Raw genomic sequence first — 26,041 nt, 5'->3', positions numbered from 1 at the left:
TATTGAATGAAAACCTTTGTTTCTTAAACTTCCTCCCCTTGACCTCTGGTTCTTTCTTCTTTGGCTATCAAAATGATATTCTTCTATATAAATAAACTATGGTGGGCAGAAATTTGTTGTAGCATATGCACATTAATGGAGTATATACAAAAAGTAGAATTAGGGAATAGCATCAAGAAATGTATGATCAGGAAATGAGATACTAGTTCTGTAACTAGAGAGCATGATGATAGATACATTGATGTCATATACCTGAAATGTAAAAGAATTAAGGAAGGCCTGCAACAAGTTGGGTAGATTTTCTGAGTATATGAATAGGGGCACGTAGGGAGGGGAAGAGGTGCTTGGAAGAACCCTTAGGAAAAGAAGCTGAAAGCATTAAAGGACATGGATATAGAGTGATCTGTATAGATATAAAAATACACTCCATAATCATGAGATCATAGATTAATATTTTAGGTCCATCCACCCATAGTCCACCAAGTTATCTTTTCTTCAGGATAAATATAGTTTCTGAAGAGTTAGAAGGAACCTTAAATAGCCTGTAGTTGAACCTTCCATTTCCTTACTTATATAAGAAAATTAAGACTCTGAAAAATAACTTATTCAAGGACACAGAGAGCCAGATTTTGAATTTAAGTCCCTTGATAACAAACTCATATCCTTCTGAAAACTCTGGCTTTTCCTGGTTTTGCTCTCCTCTAGATGTGTCCCATGTTGTAATATGTTTCTTAACAGTTGGTACTTAGAACTTAAACATAGTGCAAGAGAGGGTTTATGACTAGTTTTAAATATAACACCACTAAAACTTCATGAATTCTGGACCTTGTCCTCCTAGAAAAATATAAACACCTTAAGTTCATATTAGATTGCTTTTGATTTGTTTTGGAACTTCGTGTCATACTACTGATAAGTATTGAGCTTTTAATTCACTGAAATTTTCTTTCATAAATTCTATTATACCTATTATTGTCTCCACATTCCTATGCTAGCATAGTAGTTCTTTATTTTCTTTTTACTCTATGACTTTATATTTGTCCCTAATTTCATCATATTAAATTCAACCCATCATTCTAGATCAGGCAATATATTTCTGGATCCTTACTCTGTCATCCAACTGGTTAGTTATCACTACCAACTTATAATGTCTTTTATTATAAATTACTAAAGAATATGGACTACAAATTTTATTGCATTATAAGATATCCAGGATAGAGAATGTTTTCACCAGCAAGGTGATAAATAAATGTTAACCCATGGTGATGTGATTACTTCAAGAAAATATTATCTATCATTTCATTAAGAAAATTTGAAGTGAATTGTTTCCTGATTCATTCATTCAATTTCCTCAATATTATAAACATAAGTCCCAATAAGGTTTCCATGTGAATGGTGATGTAGAATATGAAGAATCTTGACTGTTTATCTCAGAGTAAATGGAAAATAAATATCTGCAGTAAAATTATGCAGGTCTTTAGGTATGTCTTTGGAATCTACAGATTCTCCCTTCTCTGTTCTCCCTCTTTCTATTCCTTTTCAACCTGGGCCACCTTACTATTCCCTACACCTAACCTTTTTTACTAAAATAGGAAAGATTCTAATTTCATCATTACACTTTTGACTCATATGCATTCATACCAAGTTAACTCTCCTTGATATTTTCATTTTTATTTTTAATCTCTAGTTATCAAAAGAAAATATTATCATTAAAGGAATTCCAGACAATGCCTAGAAGTTGAGGTTTATATATAGCTATCTGTGTATATATGTATGTATGTATATATATATACATATGCACACACATATGTGTGTGTATATATGTATGTGTGTATATATAAAACTATGTCTGTGTGTGTATGAAAATGCTATGCCTATTATAGTTACATACATACATGTAAATGTATGTATGTGTCTGTATATAACAAGAGTTGCCTTTTCCTAGAACCTAAAGTTATAAGGTACCTCAAGATGATACTGATCATTAGACATTTAGGGGAACTTACACAAGAAGAGTGAGCAGGGTGCCTTAGCTAGTCTTTTCCCCTTTCATCATCTGTTCCTAATCTTTCCATTCCCTTCCCTATGTTCAATATCCATCACCCTCCCCCATCAGATGCTGGGGATACAGAGACTAATCTCATGGGAAACATCCTTTACTTTTACTTTCTTGTTCCCTCACCTTGGTACTAGGTTCTAACCTGCCTCACCAGCACTCCCATCAATTTAGTGGGGATATTATCATATATACATACAATAAGTAGGATGTTCATAGGATTATGGCCTAAAACTGATATTTATTCAAGATTTTTAGCACTCAGAACACCTTGACAGGAAATAACATTTTCAAGTGTTGTGTGTGGCAGAGGGAAAAGGGGTTTATTATGTGGGAGGAACACAGAAAGTGAAAAAAAGGATTAGAGTTTAGTGAATTGCACATAGTAGGCACTTTTTTGAATTTAATCAACTACTTGAGTAGAGCAAAAAAGAAGCTCAGTTCTGGCAACTAGCTTATTTGATAATGATAACTAAATGATAAATGTTATCAAGGAAAAATGGTTCTAGCATTTTCTAGGCATGTAAGTGAACAAATCATTTAACTTGGGTGACTCAGCTTCCCCATATATAAATAGAAGTACTGCATGACATACTTCAGAGGCTAATTATGAGGAAATTGACTTAGAAAACTAAAATTTCCTATCAATAGCAACTATTACTATTAATAATTATGATTTCAGACTTCATACTAATTACAGATATGAGATGACTAGCAAAGCAAGAAAAAATATAATTCAATTTGGTTGCATAAAAATAAAATAGTCATTTATTTAAGCCATATACCATTTATGCTTATTTACCATATTATATATTAATGGTTTTAATATATAAAAAAGCAAGATTAATTTTATTATTAATTAGATTATAACTTTAATGGTTGTACATCTGTTTGTATACACGTGTGTGTACTCATACACAATTTGAAGGAAAGGTTAGAAACATTCTAGTTTCGTTGGACTAATATTCTAAGAATATGTGATAGATTGCTGTAAATAACTGATGGACAAAATAATAATATTTTAAAATAAATATCACAAGATGATATAATATTCATATAAACTCATTTCTGCTTCCTATGTTTGAGCACAGACCAAGAATAATACATCAAAATAATTGTATGAGTAACTTTGATTTATTTTTTCAAATGTTAAAAAATATTGCCAAAATTTAGTAACCAGAGCATTTAGTGACAATTGGGCTGTGTTTCCCTCCCATAATGCATCTCCTTTCTTCCCTAAGATTTCCTGCCTGCTGGCTGAGAAACTTTAATGTATTTTCAGTTGCAAATGAGAATTTTGAAGCAAAGAATTTGCCAGACTGGGCAGTTTTATGATGCAAACATGTCCACTGGGGACCTCCATGAAACTGCTAAACTGTTAAACTGCATGTAGCAAGTTGTAGTCTGTGCCTTCTGTCACTAAAGATTTTGAGTAGAAACAGTGGTCAGAAACCCAAATCAAAGAAAGTCTGTAATGTGGAATAAATACGCCATAATGCATTTTACTTTTTCAATTAAGAAAGATGAAAGACTGATGTATTCCTAGTATTTAAGAGGCAAGGATAGTAACTTGAAAAGGAATATTTTATTTACTAATTACATAATTAGAATATGTACTATTGTAGTCCTATAATCTCTTATTCTAAAGACTATCTTTGATGGTTCTTTGTAGAATGAAGGTGATTCTGGGTTCTTTAACAGTAAGTTTTGTTGGGTACTATAAAGTTGCAGTGTCTTTGGATTTGGCCTTCCAATGAGTCATCTGCTTGTCATTGGAGAACCAACCTAAGCTTTTAGAGGCTAATTAGCAGGTTGGCCACAGAGTTGTTAAATTTCAGCTATAGCAACTCTGAAAGACTGTCTTCCAAGTCTTAGAGAGGTTGTGGGTACTTCAAAGATAGAAATACATGCGCTGACAAATACATGGATTCTTAAAATGTTAGGAATTTTATTGTGACCAATTTTCAGCAAAAGCCTATAGACTGTATTCCTTTCAATGGGGCTCTTGCTTCATATCATTTTAATGCAATTTATAACCTGATGCTATGCTATGAACTACTATTAGAGAAAGCATGCTGGATTTATTTTAGATGGCCTACTTTTTTATTTAGCAAATAATTGTTTATGAGTGTTGACTTACTAGAGGAAAACTACAGTATAGTGAAAATTGCACTGACCTAATACTTAGGAGGCATGGGATTTAGTCTAGTTTTTGGATACTTACTAGCTTTATGTCACTGGGTAAGTCACCTGGAATCTCTGAATTACAATTTCCTTATTTGTAACCTCACAGGGTTGTTGTAAATATATTTTGCAGCACTATCAAAATCTGAGTTACTGCTAGATGTGAGAGATTTTAGAGGTTTTTTTTTTTTTCAATGAGCACCTTAGACCTGCACAGTGTTTGCTTCAGGGTAGATTAATTAATGTGTATAATCTTTGTTTTATTGAGGGTGATGATCCAGAGGACTATGTTAATCATTAGCATTTGTTAATCATTGGTGAATATCTTTCCAGACTGTAACTGTTCAGGGCAAAACCCAACTATGATAAATCCTGTACTGATGATGACCTGATTCTTTTAAGAGGAGAACAAAACTGAGAATTATGAGTTGAATATCAAAATTAAGAAGACCCTGAATAGGAGAAAGTTCATTAAACTCTTTAGGGATCTAAGATTGGAGAAACCCAAGAAGCTATCCCAGGTATATGTGTTCTTAACAATGCAAATTCAATGGGACTAAAGGAAAAATTTAACAACTATTTCCTGCTGCCTTTATCAGGAAAGAAGAAAAGTAGAATTTATTAAGCACCTATTAAGTGCCAGGCACTGTTCTAAGCACAGTACATATATTATTACATTTGATCCTCATAATCCTGGAAGGTAACTATTATTATCCCCATTTTGCCGTTGAGGAAACTGAGGCAGATGACTTTAAGTGATTGCCCAGAGTAAAAAAACCTAGTATGTAAATGAAGCTAGGTTTGAACTTGGGTCTTACCAACTCCAGGCCCAGTGTGTTATTTATTATGACACCTGAAGATATGCTTGACACTGGGTTATTCGTAGGTTCTAGATATTTCTCTCCTTTTAAAAAAATCATTTGGGCCCTACGATATTTCTTAATATTATAGTGTCTAGTTAGTTGAGTGATAACAGCTCACATTTCTTCATTCTATCTTTTTCAAAACACTTACCTCAACCCTATGAGGCAGTGATGTTATTTTTGTATAAGGAAACTGAGGCACAGAGTAGTTAAAAGCCTTGCCCAGCAAAGTATAAAACTCACAATCATCACACCTGGGCCTAACATCTAACCTCGAAATCCATTGTTCTCCTCAGACACTTGACACACTAGCTGTGTGACCTTGGGCAAGTTACTTAACCCCAATTGCCCTGCCTTCCCCCCTGCAAAAAATAAATAAATAAAAATATTTGCATTTACAAAAATTAATATTTAAAAAAGGGGGGCAGCTAGGTGGCAGAGTGAGTAGAGCACCGGCCCTGGAGACAGGAGGACCTGAGTTCAAATGTGGCCTCAGACACTTGACACATGTACTAGCTGTGTGAACTTGGGCAAGTCACTTAACCCCAATTGCCCTGCCAAAAAAAAAAAGCAAAAAAAAAAAAAAAGAAATCCATTGCTCTTTCTCCTCCACCACACTCCCTCTAATTGGCTTATGCACTGATAGGCCTCTGTCACTTAGTAGAATATTCACGATCTGTTGATTTCGAACTTCTCAGGAGACTAAAATAATATTGTTAAGAGCTTCCATCTTTTGTGTGTGTGTATGTGTGTGCATGCGCGTGCAAGAGAGAGAGAGAGAGAGAGAGAGAGAGAGAAATTGAAATTGAAATTGAAGAGCATGGCAGTGTAAAATAGATTAGATACAGGCAAGACTAAATCTTGGATTTCTGCCTTCAGTTGTAACGATGAACCAAAAGACCTTGTTCTCAGCTGTAACATAACAGATGCTGTCACCATGGAAGGACTTTTAGATCTTGATGAAATTATTTGCACAAACTTGTTTAGATGTGTTTGTGAGTTCAATTGTACTCTGGACATACTGAATTATTTTTAAGAACCAATTAATATAGGGCCTCCATACATCTAGGTCTTCTGTATCATTTTGCCACATGATAGCCTACAAAGTTCATATAATAATTTCAGGAATATATAGTTGTTATTAGAACTTAGCAGCTAGGTGAAAAGACCTTCAGACAAGATCTTAAAAAAGAAAAACACTAAAATCATTGTCCAACTAAAAAGTTTTTGAGTGCTGAGATACCAATGCTTCCTTGTACCATATAATCTATCTTTAAAAAGAAGGCAATGAAATCATACTAAAAATTCTTTGTAAAATATAGAGGTATATGTGAATATAAAACAGTATTAGCATTCTACTTTATTTATAAGTTTTTAGCATCTTAATTTATGTTTAAAGTTTGATATGATAAATGTAAATATTTTGTACTTCTCTATTTTATTTTTGGAAAATAAAGTTGGTGAAGATAAAAAAAATAATCTGAATTCATAAAGTTTTAAGGATTATTTTGTAAATTTAATGAAACTATAATAAATAGAAACCAAAAAGGGGGAATTTGAAAGAAGCAAATGATAATTGAATACAAATCTTGATTAAAATAAACTATTTTCCCAGCTAATTTAGGAATAATAGTATCATATTAACTATAACAATACAACTAAATGACACAGGAACTTCAAGGAAAAAATGTAGCATATGTAAATTAAAAAATGCAATTTCTATATTAACTACATATGTACATACATACATGTATACATATATATACATACACACATACATACACATACATATATACTATCAACTTTGACAGTCCTAAAATTTATTCCGACATCCATTTGCAAATATTGCTAGGTGCATAGAAAATTCTACAAAACCATAGAGACTCATTAAATACGTTTGTATTATTAACCTATTTTCCTTGTTCTTTTCTTTTTGAACCATTTACTAAAGTCCTCAAGTATTAAAACAGAATCATAGACATAGTCTTCTATTTACATGGAGGTACCAACAAGATACACTGGAGTATAAACAGCATCCCTTTGCAGGTATCAGAAATAAAGCTAGGATGGGTTGAAGGACACTACAAGCCTGCCAATTCTGTCAACAAATGGGACTGTAGTCATGTACAGAAGTAATGATGCATTGCTGTTGACTGAGTTTGCATCATGGAATTGTTAAGATTGACTCATTGGAGGTGTTTAGCTCTTATATTGGCCTTTATCTGCATCCCCCTACACTCTGGGAAATCATTACCACATGTAAGCACAGGATCAAAGATGTAGAGCGTGAAGGGATTTTAGAGGCTGTAGAGTTCAAATCTTCTTTTTGTAAGTGAGGAAACTAAAGCAAGAACAGAGAGATTAAGTAAGTTAATCAAAGTTATTCAGCTAATAGGAAAATGGCTGAGGTAGGGTTTCAGCTTGTATCTCCCTTACTCTCAGTCCAGCCCTCTGTTATATCTCCAATTGCCATACAGTGGCATTGTGAGGTGAGGCAACATTTAATGTGGAAGCCTGCTGTAATATGTAACTGAACCTATACTCTAGAGTAAGACTTCCATGAGCATACACTAATCTGTCTTCTACTCTTAAATGCTTTATTTCTGATAGCCTGAGGTCCACAGAAAACTAAGTGGTGGACTGAAAAGATTGGTGGCCTTAGTGTCAGAAAAACCTGGCTTCAAATCCTGCCTCACATTTATAATCTGGGTGACCCTCAGCAAGTCATTTAATCTCTGTATGCCTCCATTTCTTCCTCTCAAAAAACCTTACATGGTGGTCCTGAGGACAAATGAGATAATATATGAAAAATGCTTTGCAAACCTCAGAGCTATATAGAAACTTGTAGTAGAAGTAGGAGTAGTAGGAGTAGTAGGAGTAGTCATAGTCAGACAAGTAATAGTATTAGGAGTAGTAGTATATGTTTTGTGTACCACTGAAGCATTCAATTTCTGAATAATATGCCTAAGGAGTTATTAATAACTTATATTGTTGTTTAAGGAATGGGGTGATTTTGGCAGTAAATATACAATTTAGAACTGGAAGGAACTTCAGAAATGACATAACAATACTCATACCTGTACTGGAGCTTTCTCTGTAACATATCCCCAGAGTGGTTGTGCTGCCCATGCTTGAACACCTCTAATGATGGAGACCTCACTACCTACTGGATCAGCCTATTCTTCTTTTGACCTATCCAACTATAATTGAATTTTTTTAATCAACCAAAACTTGTCTCTCAGCAAATTCTTCCAGTTTTTTTCTACTTTTTTCTTTCTATTATTTAGAATTTTATTTTTTCCCAAGTCGCATAGAAAAAAAAATTTAACATTTGGTTTTTAAAACTTTGAGTTCCAAATTCTCTTCCTTACTCCCTCACAACATGACCACCCCCCCATTGAGAAGGCAAGCAGTTTGATATAGGTTATACATTTGTAATCATGCAAAACCCATCCATAAGTCATGTTGTGAAAGAAAACATAGACAAAAATTTCAAGAAAAATGAAATAAAATAAAAGTATATTTCAATCTGCATTTAGACACCAGTTCTTTATCTGGGGATGGATAGCTTTCTTCATCATAATTCATTCAGAGTTGTCTTGGGTCATTGTATTGCTGAGAATAGCTAAGCCATTCACAGCTGATCATCTTACAATATTGCTGTCACTTTTTTTACATTGCATTTCACTTTGCATCAGCCCATGAAAGTCTTTCCAGGTTTTTCTAATAGCACCCTGCTCATCATTCCTTCTATTATTACAATAGTATTCCATCATAATCGCATACCACAACTTGTTCAGCCATTCCCCAATTGATCAACATCCCTTCAATTTCCAATTATTTGACCCCAGAAAAGAGCTGCTATAAATAGTTTGTACATATATGTTCTTTTCTATTTTGTTTTTATCTCTTTTGGGATGCAGATCAAGTAGTGGTATTTCTAGATCAAAGTGTATTCATGGTTTTACAGCCCTTTGGGTGTAGTTCCAAATTGTTTTATGGAATGGTTGAATTAGTTCACTGCTCTACCAACAGTGCATTAATGTCTCATTTTTTCCCACATCCCCTCCAAAATTTGTCATTTACTTTTTCTGTCTTATTAGACAATCTAATAGGTATGAGGCAGTACCTTAAATGGCTATAGATAGCTTTAATTACTTCATCTGAAAACTGATCATATCTTTTGATTATTTATCAATTGAGGAATGGCTCTTATTTTTATAAATTTGACTCAGTTCCCTACATATTTGAGAAATGAGGCTTTTATCAGAGAAACTTGCTTCAAATTTTTTCGCAATTACTATTGCTAACTGTATTTTTCTCCACCCTATCTTCTGCATTTATTCCATTCTCTCTCTCCTTTCACCCTGTCCCTTCTCAAAAGGGTTTTGCTTCTATCACCTCCTCCAGTCTGACCTCCCCTCTACCACCACCACCCTCTTATCTTATCCCTTTCCCCTCCTTCTTTCCTGTAGGGTAAGATAGATTTCTATACCCTATTGAGTGTGTATGCTATTTCCTCTTTGAGCCAATTTTGATGAGAGTAATGTTCACTCACTCCTCCTCACCTTCCCCCTCTTCCCCTCCACTGTAAAAAGCTTTTTCATGACTTTGATGTGAGACAATTTACCCCATTCCACTTTTCCCAGTACATTCCTCTCTCACCTCTTAATTTTATTTTTTTATATATCATCCCTTCCTATTCTACTCATACCTATGCCCTCTATCTATATATCCTCCTTCTAATTACTTTGATAATGAGAAAAGTCTTATGAGTTACCAATATCATCTTCCCATATAGGAATGTAAACAGTTTAATCTTAATAAGTCCTTTATGATTTCCCTTTCCTGTTTACCTTTTCATTCTTCTCTCATATTTTTGTATTTTGTATTTCATATTTACCTTTTTAAACTTGTCTTGTATTTGAAAGTCAAATTTTCTATTCATCTTTGGTCTTTTCATCAAGAGTGCTTGAAAATCCTCTATCTTCTTGAATACCCTTTTTTCCCCTGAAAGATTATACTCAGTTTTGCTGGGTAGGAGATTCTTGGTTGTAATCCTACCTCCCTTGTCCCTTGGAGATTTACATATCACAAGCCCTCTGATACTTTAATATTGAAGTTGCTAAATGTTTTGTTATCCTGAATGTGGCTCCATGATACTTGAACTGTTTCTTTTTGGCTGCTTGCAATATTTTCTCCTTGACCTGGGAACTCTGGATATTACATTCCTGGCAGTTTTTGATTTTGGGATTCCTTCCAGGAGGTGATAGGTGGTTTTTTTTCAATTTCTATTTTACCCTCTAGTTCTGGATTATCAGGGCATTTTTCCTTGATTATTTCTTGAAAGATGAGATCTAGGCTCATTTTTTGATCATGGCTTTCAGGTAGTCCAATAATTTTTAAATTATTGCTTCTGGCTATATTTTTCAAGTCAGTTGTTTTTTCCAATGAGATATTTTACATTGTTTTCTATTTTTCATTCTTTTGATTTTGTTTTATTGTTTCTTGATTTCCCATAATGTCATTAACATCCATTAACTTAATTCTAATTTTTAAAGAGTTATTTTCTTCAGTGAGCTTTTGGATTTCCTTTTCCATTTGGCCGATTCTAATTTTTAAGGCATTCTTCTCCTCATTGACTTTTTGGAATTCTTTTACCATTTGGACTAGTTTGTTTTTTAAGGTGTTATTTTCTTCAGTATTTTTTGCATCTCCTTTACCAAACTGTTGACTTGTTTTTCATGATTTTCTTGCATCATTCTCATTTCTCTTCTCAATTCTTCTTCTACCTATCTTACTTGATTTCAAAATCCTTTTTGAGCTCTTCCATGGTCTGTGACCAATTCATATTTTTCTTGGAGGCTTTGGATATAGGAGCTTTGTCTTTGTTGTCTTCTTCTGAGTGTGTGTTTTTATCTTCCTTGTCACTATAGTAACTTTCTATGGTCAGAGTTACCCCCACCCCACATTGATTGCTCATTTTTTCAGCCTATTACTTGATGTTTTTCTCTTTGTTAAAGCAGGGCTCTACTTCTAGGGTGGTGGGCACACTGTCCCAAGCTTCAGGGTTTCTGTGCAGCTGTTTTCAGAGATTCTTCTAGGGACCTTTAAGTTTTTTGTTCTTCCAAGGTGGTATAATCTAAGGAGAGGTGTCCACTACTCTCCTGGCTTGTGCTATGGTCTGTAGGTAACCACAAGCACTCTTTTATGCTCTGTAATTGTGAGGAGGATCCCAGCTCCACTGCTATCACAAAGGGTACTATGCTTATGCTCCAACTTACCCTGAGACTGCCACCTAGGAGTATGACCCTGATCTGAATATGGGTAAAGCAACAGGGTCCTGCCTCAGTGCTAACAAAAAGACACCTGTAATCTCCTCCTGAACAGTTACTGTCTGTAGTCTGAGAACTCTGGAAGCAGTCTCTGCAGTTGCTGTTTTAGTCACCCCCAAGGCCTGCTCCTGATTTGCTGTGTTTGATGTGGCTTATGCTGGACTGAGATCCACTCTCACCCAGGTGAGACATTTCTTGCCAATCTTCTAAGTTGTCTTTGGTGTCTCTGTGTTGAGAGAGACCTAGAAACCACCACTGCTTCCAGTGATTCAGTCACCCCCAAGGCCTGCTTGGGGTTTACTGGGGCCCAGTCTGTGCTGGCATGGTTTATGCTCCTCTCTCGCCCTGGTGCAACAGATCTTTCCTGCCGACCTTCCAAGTTGTCTTGGATAGGAAATTTGTTTCACTCCATCTTTTTGTGGGTTCTGCTGCTCTAGAATTTGTTTTGAGTCATTTTTACAGGTATGTGGATGGGTTTGGGAGAGAGCTCAGATGAGTCCCTCAGACGATGCCCCAACATCTTGGCTTGACCTATCTTCTTTCCTACTTCTTCTTTCAGTCCAAGCAAAGCAATTCTAAATCACAAGATAAATTAACCTCAGATGAGTGCTATATCAAATGATTAACAGGTAGAAGAAAAGAAGTTATTGGTTATATCCAAATGCTTTGGAATTATATGTCTTTGCTTTAATTCTTTAAATGTTCTCATTTTTCATAACTTTATTGAGAATTAAATTTATTATGTGTAGTTCAATGTATCTATAAATTCATCACTGTGAATTATTTAATTTTCTTCAGCTATGCTGTGGTGGTATGACAGCATAGGGTAAGAAATTATAGTGTAAGGGACCCATGAGTGTTCTTCTCACCAGCACCCTTAACCCCAGTGAGGAAAAATCATCTTCAGGAAATGGCTTGAAGGAGTGATCAGACAGATAGGAAGAGAACCAGAAGAGAGTTGTGTCTCAAAAACCTAGAGAGAATAGAGTCTCAAGGAGAAGAGAATGATCAACAGTTCCCAAGACTGTAGAGAGATCAAGAAAAATGAGGACTGAGAAAAGACTGTGGGATTTGCCAGCTAAGAAATCATAAGTATGGAAAGAGCAGTTTCAGTGGAATGACAAGGTCAGAAGCCAGACTGCAAGGAGTTAAAAAGTGAGTGAGAAAAGAAAAAAAATGGAGGCACTTATTCTAGACACCCTTTTCAAGGAGTTGAACTACAAGGACAGAAAAGATATAGGATAATAGTTAGCAAAGTTAGAAGTATGAAGTGAGGGATTTTTCAAGATAGAAGAGACAGGGATATGACTGTAGGCAGCAGAATGAGCCAGTAGAGAGGGCAAGATTGAAAACAAGTGAGAGAGTGAGAATGATAGAACAATCTGTTGGAAGAGATGGGATAGAATGGGGTCACTAGAACAAATAGAACTTAAGAGTAAGACCACTTCATTGTGTGAAACAGAAGTGAAGAATAAGAAAGTGGCAGCAGGGAGATAGGAGATGAGAGAGAAGAAAAAGGAGTTCATGGTAAATGGCCTCAATTTTCTTTTCTGTAAAATATGAGGGAAGGTTTTCAGCTAAGAGAGTAAGGGAAAGGGGAGCTACAATTTTTGAGGAGGGATGAAAATATTTGGAAGAGCTGTTGTGAAGACGGGAAAAGTGAGTTGATAAGGGAGATATAGTAAGATTGCCTAACAGAAGTTAGGGGCCAATTGAGGTTATGTAAAATAGATTTGTAGTGGATTTGACTGGAAGGGTTGGGTAATTGTCTCAACTTTTGTTCAGCAGCACATGTGTAGGCGATGAATGGTGTGAGAGATCCAGGGCTGAAAATTGGCTAGGTATAATCAGCAATATGATAAGTGTGGGAGTATAGGGATTCAAGAGAAGAGGACAATGTCAAGTTGAATTGGTTCACCAAACGGGAAGAAGCATAAATAATGGATAGTGCAGGGCAAATGGCCTCAGATAGAATTGAGAGGTTAAGGGAGTAGAGGTCATTGTATGAGTAAAGAGTAGGGTTATGTAAGGGAAGGAAAAGGGAGAGGTGAACAGCCAGTAGCTTCTGGTCAGATAAAGGGATTTCAGAATTCTTGAATACATAGGTGATATGTTTGTGGGCGATGGTAAGATTAAGGGTATGACTGCCTTAGTGTATGGCTGAGGTGGGATGTAAGAGTAACTCCTGTGAGGTGAGTAAGTTAAAGAATTGAGTGGTTAGTGTATTTGAAGGAGAATCAATATGTTTGTTCAAGTCCCCAAATATGAGGAAAGGAATGGGGGAGGAAAGAAAAATTGTAAACCGGGTATTGAACTAATTGAAGAAGGAATAGGAGTGATTTGGGGGTTTGTAGACAACAGCTACCAGGATTTTTCTTGAGGGAGTATTAGATATGGATAACATAAATATCAAAGGAAGAAAGGTTCTGAGTGATAGAGAAAGGGATGAACCTAGAAGTGCTAATGGGGACCAGGGAGTATTCCAACTTCTCTGCTTAGACCAGTGAGCAAGGAGAATGAGTGCAAGTGCAGTAAGTCCTGGCAAGGGTGGCCATGGAAACTGTGTCATCATGGAAAGCCAATTTTCATTAAAAACTAGTAGATGAAAGGTGTGAGAGAGAAACAGACTTAAGATGTAGGAAAATTTATTCCCTATGGAACAGGCATTCCAGAGGGCACGGTAGAAGGGCTAGGTGGAATTAGGATGAAACTTTCAGAGTATTGGGAATTAGGATTCAGGTGGTAGCTAGTACAGGAGTTTGGAAGATGATCTACAGGAGTTCAATGTCACTGGAATGTGAATTATGGCTAGGTATAAAAATGGTAATATTAGATAGAGGTTGCCACTCCTCTATCAAAGGTATAGCAGGAGATGGGAGGCCTGAAGTTGCTCTTCTTTGCACTGCAGGTGCAGACAGAAGTGGTTGCTTTGGGACAAATGAAAGATTCCTAGCCTGGCCACTAGCATCCTTCCTCAGGGAATATGTTGTGGTGAGCAGGAGAAGGAAGGCTTAGGGCACAAGCATACCTATGTTCTGAGGTCTTCTTACCTGAGGAGGCTGGCTTGTGAGGCAGCAGAAAGAAGTGGTAAACTGCCTGTGCAGTTTAGAGATACCTGGCATGGCCCCAAGCAGCTTTTGTATCCAACGCTAAATCAATTTCAGGTGTTGGAGCACTGAGTCTCTTCAGAGAAGGTAGCAGACACACTAAGCAGATTGTCAAAGCACTTCTGTCATTTCTATCGTACTACATACCTAGGATAGCACCTTCATTTTTTGAGGAATGATGAATTTTGGTAAATAGATTCAAATTGGTCCTGCATGGAGGTCATTGGTCCTGTGAAAATTAAAATGTTTATCTTTAATTATACCAATAATTCCCCTGCTCTCTTTTCTGAAGATGTTTCTAATTTAGCATTGTAATGGGACATTGAAATTTCATAAATGTTTGCTTCTTCTTCACTCTTACCTAAGGCATCTTAAAGACTAGAGTAGCAGTCTCAAATTCATATTACATATTTGCTTTAAATTTACAGACTTGTAAATTTGCAATTAGGGAAGCTAGGTGGTGCAGTGTATAGAGCACCAGGACTGGAGTGAGGAAGACTCAATGAGTTCAAACCCAGCCTCAGACACTTACTAGCTGTGTGACCCTGAGTAAGTCACTTAACTTCTGTATATTTCAGTTTCCTCATCTGTAAAATAAGCTGGAGAAAAAACAGTGGCAAACCACCCAATATCTTTGCCAAGAAAACCCTAAATGGGGTCATGAAGAGTCAGACAGGACAGAAAAACTACTGAACAAGAACTGAAATATTTTCATTAGTGCTATCTAAAATCTGTGTTTCTCTCTGCAGACATGGCAATTCAATTAAATATTTGTGTGAACATAGGTCAAATGGACAGGATAATACATTTTGAAGGCTTGCAAACAGTCCTACAAGACTGCATGTGGGTATCAGATCATAATTATCTACCAGCATTCTCATTTCTTGAATCTTTCCTGAAATTATCTGCATATATATTTATGTATAGCTTCTTTCATAAATATGTGTGTGTGCATACATACATATACATATGCATATACATTTAGGAATACATTCCCATGAAAGAAGGTACTTTAGCAAAAAATAAGTTAATGATAACATAGACCAGTGGTTATTTCCCAAATCTTTTCAGGTGCTATAAATGTTTTTCTTTTAAGAGAAATAGTCCTCAATTCAAAAGTTTCTGCCCATATAATCAGCACTAAAGTTTTCTTACGAGGCCTTCTTTCATTTCCTAGTGAGTTCCTCATAGCATTGTAGATGAGGGGAAAAAAGACCTACATGATGTCTTTACCAAACCATTGGGAATAAATTATACTTCATACTTTCTCTAAAAGACTGGTTACAGTACTATCTGAGGAGTTAGAATATCATGAATCCATGTTGCAATTTCACCCTTTACTGCTCTGATTTTTAAAGGAAGTGATTCTACTTAGTATAAAATAGAAACTGCTTATTTAAAAATATGGATTGTCTCCTGACATTCTAGTTGGAAATTATGCAAGAGTAAACAATTTAATAATTTTAATTAATTCTGAAGTATAGCTTTAATTTTTTTCTAATTACAGCAGATATTCCTAAATCTAGGACTTCAAGGGAAAGTTAATGAAAGCTTTCCAGCTTATTTTATGGACCTACTGTTGATGAGAAGAATGCTTTAATTATTTTTTTCTAATCTAGAATGAGTATTTTTACTTTTTAAAAAAAGTTTTAGGTCAAGAATTGTTTTTTTTTAAAATGAACTGCACTTGACATCATTATCATCACTATTATTATTTGTAGTAAAGGTAACTTTGCTATAAAATGGCAATAAATTACTAGTTTATTTTTAATAGGAACACAAAATGAATTTTACTTCATTTAAATATATTCATTTGAAAAGCTAAACACTGAATGAGCTCAAAATAATCCTATAAATTATTTCATTAGATAAAACTATTAATATCTTTTATTTTTGTTGTCATTCAATCATTATTGTCATGTCCAAATTTTAGTGACCTCATTTGGGTTTTTTGGCAAAGGGACTGGAGTGGTTTGCCATTTCCTTCTCCAGCTTATTTTAGAGATGAGAGGCTAACAGGGTTAAGTGACTTGCCCAGGTTCACACACATAGTAAGTATCTGAGGTTGGATTTGAACTTACTAAGATGTCTTCCTGCCTCAAGGTCTATTACTGTATCTGCTGAACCCCCTACATATTGCTATATTTTATTTTAAATTTTAATATATCTTTCCCCATTTCCTTATCTAGTGAGCCCTCTCTTGCTTAATTTTTTAACTTTACAAAAGATCAATAAAACTAAAGCAATTCATATTCAATGACTAAAAATGTTGAAGGGAAGTTGAGGCAGTGTATCATATGCAAAATGCAATAAGAATAGAAGAAACACCTATATCTGTAAAAAGGTAAAAGACAAAAGGGTGAAAGCTTCACCAGCAAATATTAAAATTTTCTACTGCATACAGAAATTTAAGTTTTTTCTAGTGTATTTTACTTGCATATTTCTTTAAAATAAAATAAGGTGTTTTTTTCCCCCAAGGACAGGCATTTTTATTTTATCTTTTTTTCCCCGTGTACACGGTATCAGGGAATCAATCACAGTCTATTAAGGGCCCTTGAGAGAATTACTTCATAATCACCCCAGAAAAGAGAGTTAGAGTCCATTTTTGAAATTCTTTCTTGTTCCTATATTGTCTTTTCCTTCCTGTGGGAGTTCTCCTGCTACAATTTAAATGTGTTCCACCTTGTCTTGTCCTCACTAGAAATTCAGAACAGCTGCTTTCCCAGTACCTGTATGATAGGTTTGAAGACTTTATGGAATTTTCTGTTCTGTTTTCTTTCTTCTAGTGAAATTGCTCTAGGTTCTTTGTCTTTCTTTACTATTTCATATCCTGGAGATTTCCCTTTCTTCTCCTCCCACTTTTTTCTTTCCTTGGATTCTCTTATAAGGTCTCCCTATTTCATTTGAACTCCACAGCAAAAAAATAAATAAATTTCTAAAGGCTCATAAGTAGAGTCAAGGCATCTTGGTTTGTGGATGTCCTATTCATGCTTCTATAATATTATAATATCACACCTCAAGGATCTCTAAATTTTACTGGCAGGAGAATTACTTCTATTGATGTACATCACAACCATTCCAAACCTTAAAAGTTGGTTCCATGAGTTGCTATCTCCCTTTTCCCACTCTACTTTCATATTCCAACTTAACCCTTGATGGCCATCCCTCTAATGGAAAGCCATAGAGTTAAGTTGGTCTTCAGACAAAGCAAATACAGCCCATCAACATAGTTAAAATCTTTCCAACTTTCTAAAATCTTTCCACAAATTACCAAGGACCTATGTGTGTGTGTATATGTATACATACATGTATATATGTGTGTACACATATATACATATATATACACACACACATACGCGCACACGCGCGCACACACACACACACACATATATATATATATATATATATATATATATATATATATATATATATATATTTAAACCTTTACATCCATCCAACATCTGCACATACACACACTTACACACATATATGCTGGCTTAACTTTGACACAAAGCTGGTAAGTATAGCTATTCACCCTGGATCCAAAAAGAATCAAGAATAAAACTGGCCTTGATGGTCATAACAAGAAGTTCAATAGGCAAAAAAAGATGAACTCTTTTACTTGAGGATTCAAAGTCAACTCCAAAAGTTCAATATGGGGAGTTATGCTTAGACAGGACTTGTTCTTAAAAAAATTAAAAAAAAAACAAAAAAAAAACCTCTGGAGGTTTAAGAAGATTGTAATGTGATGTGGAAGCCAAATTGCTGATGTAATTTTGGGGTGCTTTAAGAAGGGCACAGCTTTTACTTTCACTGTGTTTTGCCCTTGTCAGACTTCACCCGGAGAAGTGTGATGAGTTCTGGGCACCATGGTTTAAGAAAATCGATGGAATTTATTGTGTCCAGAGGAGGGTGATTAGGATGATGAAGGACCTTGGATTCATGCTACATGGGGATCAGCTGAAGAAATTGGGCATGTTTAGCTTGAAGAAAAGAAATTACTGGTGGGATATGATAACTGAAAAGCTATCCTGTGGATGAGGGATTAAAATTATTCTCTTTAGCATGAGGGTAGATGAGAACTATGTTTAAGTATCACCAAGAGACTAATTTAGAAGTGATATCACGAATAACTTCCCAACAATTCCTCAAAAGAAGCCTTAAGAAGTGCTATGTTTCCCCTTCTTGGAGATTTTCAAATGGCTGGACAGCCCCATGCTGACTATGATGCTTATTTCTCCATAAATTTTGCTGTTGTTTGGTCATTTCAGTCGCACCTGACCCTTTCTGACCGCTTTTGGGTTTTTTTTGGCAGAGACACCAAAATGGATTGCTATTTCCTTCTCTAGTTCATTTTACAGATGAGAAAGCTGAGGCAAGCAGGGTTGAGTGACTTGCCTAGAGTCACACAGGAAATAAATGTCTGAGGCTGGATTTGAACTCAACAAGATGAGTCTTCCTCACTCCAGGTCCTGTGAGCTATTAACTCTGCCACCTAGCTACCTGCTTCTTCATATATGGATTAGACTAAATGGCTGCAGAGGTTTCTTCTAAATGTCAAAGTCTCCATGATTCTGACAACCTAAGGTTATTTTAATACCATGATGATTCAACAAAGCTAGATTTTAGTAATAGAGTAAATTTTATTGGTTCATTGTTATTTTTTGTTGTTATTGAGTTGTTTCAATTGTGTCCTTCTCTTTGTGACTTCTTTTGGGTTTTTTTTGGCAAAAATACTGGCCACGTTTGCCATTTCCTTCACCAGCTCATTTTACAGTTGAGAAAACTGAGGTAAATAGGATTAAGTGACTTGCCCAGGGTCACACAGCTAGGAAGTATCTGAAGTCATATTTGAATTCAGATCTTTCTGAATCCAGGCCCAATGCTCTACATACTATTTAAACACACACACATGTGTATACACACATACACACACACATATGTACCTATATACACACACATGTGTATATGATTTAAAATATATTATGACTTTCTACATGACCAATTCATGTTCATATTTGTCTAATATATTTTCCTTCCAAAATATATTGCTCTTATCTTCCCATTTTTATCATTTTGACTTTTCACCTTGTTTTTCAAAATGTTAACTGTTGTACACAAATTGTATTCATTAGTAAATTTTAATACACACTAATCAACAGAATAAATTATATAATTATTAAAGAAGGTCAATTTAAAAGGAACCTATCAATTATAGAAACAGCTGTGGCATGATTGAAAGAATAATAGATGGGAATCAGAGTGGGTGAGCAGACAGGGAGTCACAGAGAAGGCAGAGACTTCAGAACACCTGAGATCGAATCCCAATTTTGCCACTTAACAGCTAAGTGATTAGGGACAAGTTACATAAATTTGAAGAACATGCTAAAGACAGGTTATAAAAAATAAAACGTTATGTGATTCAATGAAGCTGAAAAGTTTCTGTACAAATAAAATCAATGCTCTTAGGGTAAGAAGAAGAATGGTCAAACAGAAAAAATATTTTTGTATCAAATTTCTCATATAAAATTGTGTGTGTGTGTGGGTGGGTGGGTGGATGGGTGGGTGAGTGTGTGCATATACACACATACATATATCAAGGGGGCAGCTAAGTGACTCAATGGATAGAATGATGGGCCTGGAGTCAGGAAGGCCTGAGTTCAAATCTAGCCTCAGGAACTCACTGGGTTTGTAACCTTGAGGAAGTCACTTAATCTCTCTTTGCCTTAATCCATTGGAAAAAGGAAAGGCTACCACTCCAGTATATTTGCCAAGAAAACCCCATACAGGGCCATGAAGTGTTGGTCACAACTGAATGACTGAATGGTATATTAAACAATATGAATATATATTAAACAGAAATATATTCCATTTTACAATTAAGTTTCAAAAGGATCTGCACAAACATTTCTCAAAACAATTCCAAGCTATTAGAAAATATATTAAATAATGTTCAAAATCACTATGAAGAGAGATGCAAATGTGTGTACCTACATGTGTGTATATATACATATACTTAAACCTTTACATCCATCCATCATCCACACATACACACACATACACACACATATATGCTGGCTTAACCTTTGACACAAAGCTGGGATATAGTTATTCACACTGGATCCAAAAAGAGTTAAGAATAAAACTGACCTTGATGGGCATAACAAGAAGTTCAATAGAAAATAAAAAGGTGAAGTCTTTTACTTGAGGATGCAAAGTCAACTCTAAAAGTTCAATATGGGGAGTTATGCTTAGATAATACTTGTTCTTAAAAAAAAAAAAAACTCTGGAGGTTTAAAAGGATTGTAATGTGATGTGGAAGCCAAATTGCTGATGTAATTTTGGGATGCTTTAAATGCAAATCAAAACAATGATGAAATTTTACACCACAGTCTGTAAGTTGGCATAGATAGATAGACAGACAGACAGATAGGTGATTGATAGATAGATTGATACATGGATGATAACTAGAAAAAATAAATAACAAAAGGTAGGAGTAGATAGTAGATATTGTTGAAAGGGTTTTAGTAAGATAAGTATACTAGCACATTTTTACTGGAACTGTGAATTAGTACAACCATTGGAGAAGACTTTGGAATAATGCGTGTAAGGTGATAAAATATCCATATTTTTTGACACAGAGATTCCACTATTAGGCTTATGCTAGAAGGAGGCCATTCATAATAAGCAAGTCTAGAATAAACAAACACACACACACACACACACACACACACCTATATATATACATATATAGTGCCACTATATATATATATATATATATATATATATAATAGTGCCACTTGAATAACAAAAGATTTAGAACAGAGCCATATAATGGAGGATGGCTAATGAACTGTGTTACAGGAAATTCATACAATATCACTGTGCTTTAAAAAAAGTGAATCTGATTATTATAGAGATACATAAAAAGATTTGCATCATGTGATGCAAATTAAAGTAAGCATACCCAGGAAAACTGTATACACAATGACTACAACAAAGAAAAGAACAACCATGAAACAATGAGCTAATATTCCAAAATTAGAAAGAACAAGCATGACTACCAAAAATTATATATGAGAAGATGCTCCCACTCTAATGAGTTGTAAAAGTGAGAGTTCCACAACTATGTTACGTTACACATGTTTTCAGAGTTTTGGATGGATTGATCAGATTTTCTGAGGTTATTTTCTCTTTTTTTCATTAAAACTATTTTAAATGGGAAAGGAAAGGAAAAGAACAGTGGGGGGAAATCATAATTAAAAAAGAATCAATAATTTTAAACTTAATTCTTAAAAAAATTGACAACTAAATGAATGTGGACCTTCTAAGTACATGTATATGAATATTTTAAAAATCTTTTAAAAATCTTCCTTTTGAAAGAGAAAACAGAAAACAGAGAAGACTAAGATTTTGGATCTAGTATCTTTATTCTGAATGGATAGAAAACATCTTCATTTGTAACAGCATGAGGAGAGAATACAAGTTTTAAAACTTCTTTGGATTGTTTTTGCATCTGTGCACCTCATGAATGAACAATTGAATATCTTTGGGACAGAGGGTCTTTTAATTAACATATAGCCTTGGTTATTACTTTTATTTCTAAGATTTCCATTGTCAAGTGCTTAAGAATGAAGAGGGGGTGGGTATAGGTGCATCTATGGGGTTGCTGAGGCAAAGAAACATATTTCGATTGAGATAATCAACTTATTAAGACATTAAAATTGGTTGTAATAGATTTAACCGGGTTCTTAGGTTTCTGATGTAAACTTTCAAATATAGTTTTTTTCATGATTTTTTTAAATTTTTATTATTATTTATTTAACATTTTTAGTTTTCAGCATTGATTTCCACATGATTTTGAAATACAAATTCCCCCCCCCCATTTCCACCCTCCTCCCCACTCCAATATGGCATATATTCTGATTGTCCCATTCCCCAGTCAGACCTCCTTTCTGTCACTCCACTCCCCACCCCCCCTTTTCCCTTTCTTTCTTGTAGGGCAAGATAGATTTCTATGCCCCATTGCCTGTATATCTTATTTCCAAGTTGCAAGCAAAAACAACTTTTTTTTGAACATCTGCTTTTAAAACTTCCAAATTCTCTCCCCTCTTCCCTCTCCACCCACCCTTCCTAAGAAGGCAAGTAATTCAACATAGGCCACACACGTATCATTATGTAAAACCTTTCCAAAATACTCATGTTGTGAAAGACTAACTATATTTTGCTCCCTCCTATCCTGTCCCCCTTTACTCAATTTTCTCCCTTGACCCTGCCCCTTTTCAAAAGTATTTGCTTTTGATTACCTCCTCTCCCATTTGCCTTCCCTTCTATCATCCCCATTTTTTTTATCTCCTTTCTCCTTCTTTCCTTTGGGGTAAGATACACAATTGAGTGTGTATGTTATTCCTTCCCCAGGTCAAATCCAATGAGAACAAGATTCACTCATTCCCCCTCACCTGCCCCTTCTTCCCTTCGTATGGAACTGCTTTTTCTTGCCACTTTTATGTGAGATGATTTACCCCATTCTCTCTTTCCCTTTCTCTCTCTCTCAATATATTCCTCTCTCATCCCTTAATTTGATTTTATTTTTTTGGATATCATCCCTTCATATTCAACTCGCCCTGTGCCCTCTGTGTATATATATATATATATATATATATATATATATATATATATATATATATATATATATGTACACACACAAACACACACACACATATATACATATATATACATATATATACACACATATATATACATATATACACACATGTACATATGTACATATATGTATATATGTACATATGTATGTGCGTATGTATATTCCCTTCAGATACCCTAATACTGAGGTCTCATGAATTACACACATCATCTTTCCATGTAGGAATGTAAACAAAACAGTTCAAATTTAGTAAGTCCCTTATGATTTCTCTTTCTTGTTCACCTTTTCATGCTTCTCTTGATTCTTGTGCTTGAAAGTCAAATTTCCTATTCAGCTCTGGTCTCTTCACTGAGAAAGCTTGAAAGTCCTCTATTTTATTGAAAATCTGTATTTTGCCTTGGAGCATGATACTCAGTTTTGCTGGGTAGGTGATTCTTGGTTTTAATCCTAGTTCCGTTGACCTCCGGAACATCATATTCCAAGCCCTTTGATCCCTTAATGTAGAACCTGCTAGATATTGTGTTATCCTTATTGTGTTTCCACAGTACTCAAATTGTTTCTTTCTGGCTGCTTGAAGTATTTTCTCCTTGATCTGGGAGCTCTGGAATTTGGCAAAAATGTTCTTAGAAGTTTTCTTTTTGGGATCTTTTTCAGGAGGTGATTGTTGGATCCTTTCAATTTCTATTTTACCCTCTGGCTCTAGAATATCAGGGCAGTTCTCCTTGATAATTTCTTGAAAGATGATATCTAGCCTCTTTTTTTGATCATGGCTTTCAGGTAGTCCAATAATTTTTAAATTATCTCTCTTGGATCTATTTTCCCAGTCAGTGGTTTTTCCAATGAGATATTTCACATTGTCTTCCATTTTTTTCATTCCTTTGGTTCTGTTTTATAATATCTTGATTTCTCATAAAGTCACTAGCATCCACTTGTTCCAGTCTAATTTTTAAGGTAGTATTTTCTTCAGTGGTCTTTTGGACCTCCTTTTCCATTTGGCTAATTTTGCTTTTCAAGGCATTCTTCTCCTCATCGGCTTTTTGGAGCTCTTTTGCCATTTGAATTAGTTTATTTTTAAGGTGTTATTTTCTTCAGTATTTTTTTTTTGGGTCTCCTTTAGCAAGTCAGTGACTTTTTTGTGGTTTTCTCACATCACTATCATTTCCCTTCCCAATTTTTCCTCTACTTCTCTCATTTGCTTTTCCAAATCCTTTTTGAGCTCTTCCATAGCCTGAGACCATTGTTTTTCTTGGAGGCTTTTGATGGAAGCCCTTTGACTTTGTTGACTTCTTCTGGCTGTATGTTTTGGTCTTCTTTGTGACCAAAAAAAGATTCCAAAGTCTGAGTCTGAATCTGAGACCATTTTTGCTGCCTGGCCATATTCCCAGCCAACTACTTTTTTTCGGGGTATGACTGTTTGTAGAGTGTGTCCCCACCTTGAGAGGTGTGCTGCTGTTTTCAGAACTACTTCTACACAGCAAACTCTGCCACACCAGTGCTCTTTCTCCCCCAAGAATGGCCAGCCAAGATTGTGGCCCAGATCCAGGCAGGGCAAAGCAGGCTTTGCACTCCCACTCTTATGTACCACTTAATTCCTCCCGCTGGGTGGGCCTGGAGCTGGAGGCAATTGCAGCTGTATCTATGGAAGCAGCCTTAGACCTGCACCACCTCTGCCACCCCCCAGGCAATGGCTGATTGTGAACTTCTTTCACTCTGTCCCAGCATCTTTTCCCACTAACCTCTGTTGTCTTTGGCGTTTGTGGGTTGAGAAGTCTGGTAACTGCCACAGCTCACTGATTCAGGGCTCTACACCTGTTCTGCCAGGCTCCCAGTCTGGTTGGCCCTGGCATGGCCCATGCTGGACTCTGCTGTTCTCTGCTCCCAGCTCTGTGTGATAGACCCTTCCCAGTGACCATCCAGGATGTCCTGGTCTGGAGCCCTGCTTCCCTTTGCTGGTTTGTGGGTTCTGCAGCTCTAGGATTTGTGCGGAGCCATTTTATAGGTGTTTGGTGGGACCTGGGAGGGAGCTTAAGCAAGTCCCTGATTTTCAGCTGCCATCTTGGCCTCAAATATAGTTTTAAGAAACAACGCTGTATATCACAACCATTATTTAGAATATTAATGTAGGATGTTTGTATTTCTGCCACAATTAAGTTATTGTTGTCTATATTCAAAGTATACAGTGCTCTCCCTCATACAGGGCAAAGGTAGTTTGAGATTTCCTCTGAATGCTATAGTTAGTTAAGAAGAATAAAGGGCTGGTAAAAGAAACATATAAAATGATTTGAAGACTTTCCTGAAGAAGAAAAACCTAAAAATTCTGATGAGGAGGAGGAGGAGGAAGAAATTCTTGCACTTCCCATAATGTTATAATAGAGTCATAAAAGCTAGCAGGTGAGAGATCATCAACTAAGGGATGAAGAAAGAAGCAGTAGTAGTCATCATCATTGTCACCATCATCAGGGATTTGAGTATCTTTGAGCTCTTCAAATCATTTTAAGCCACAGTGTTACAGGTGTTTATTCTCCTTCTCCTCTATACAACATTCCTCCATGCTCCATCTTCCTGAAGGTTCAAGGTTCACCTCAGATCTTTTTTATCCATTGAAGTCTTGTATATGTTTCTTTTACCCACTTCAGAAAAAGAAATTGAACAACTCATCAATGTACTCCTTAGAAAAAAATCTCCAGGGCTAGATGGATTTACAAGTGTATTCTCTTGAATAATTAGAGAGCAATTAATTCCAATAGTATATAGACTATTTAGCCAAAGAGGTGAGGCAGTGTCCAAATTCAAAGCAGTCATCAAGAGTTCAATGTAAGCATAACAGAAAGACT

Source organism: Trichosurus vulpecula, chromosome 9, assembly GCF_011100635.1.
Source record: "Trichosurus vulpecula isolate mTriVul1 chromosome 9, mTriVul1.pri, whole genome shotgun sequence".
In the NCBI taxonomy this organism is placed as follows: Eukaryota; Metazoa; Chordata; class Mammalia; order Diprotodontia; family Phalangeridae; genus Trichosurus; species Trichosurus vulpecula.
The sequence above is the reverse complement of the archived record's forward strand: the minus strand, read 5'-3'. Positions refer to the sequence as shown.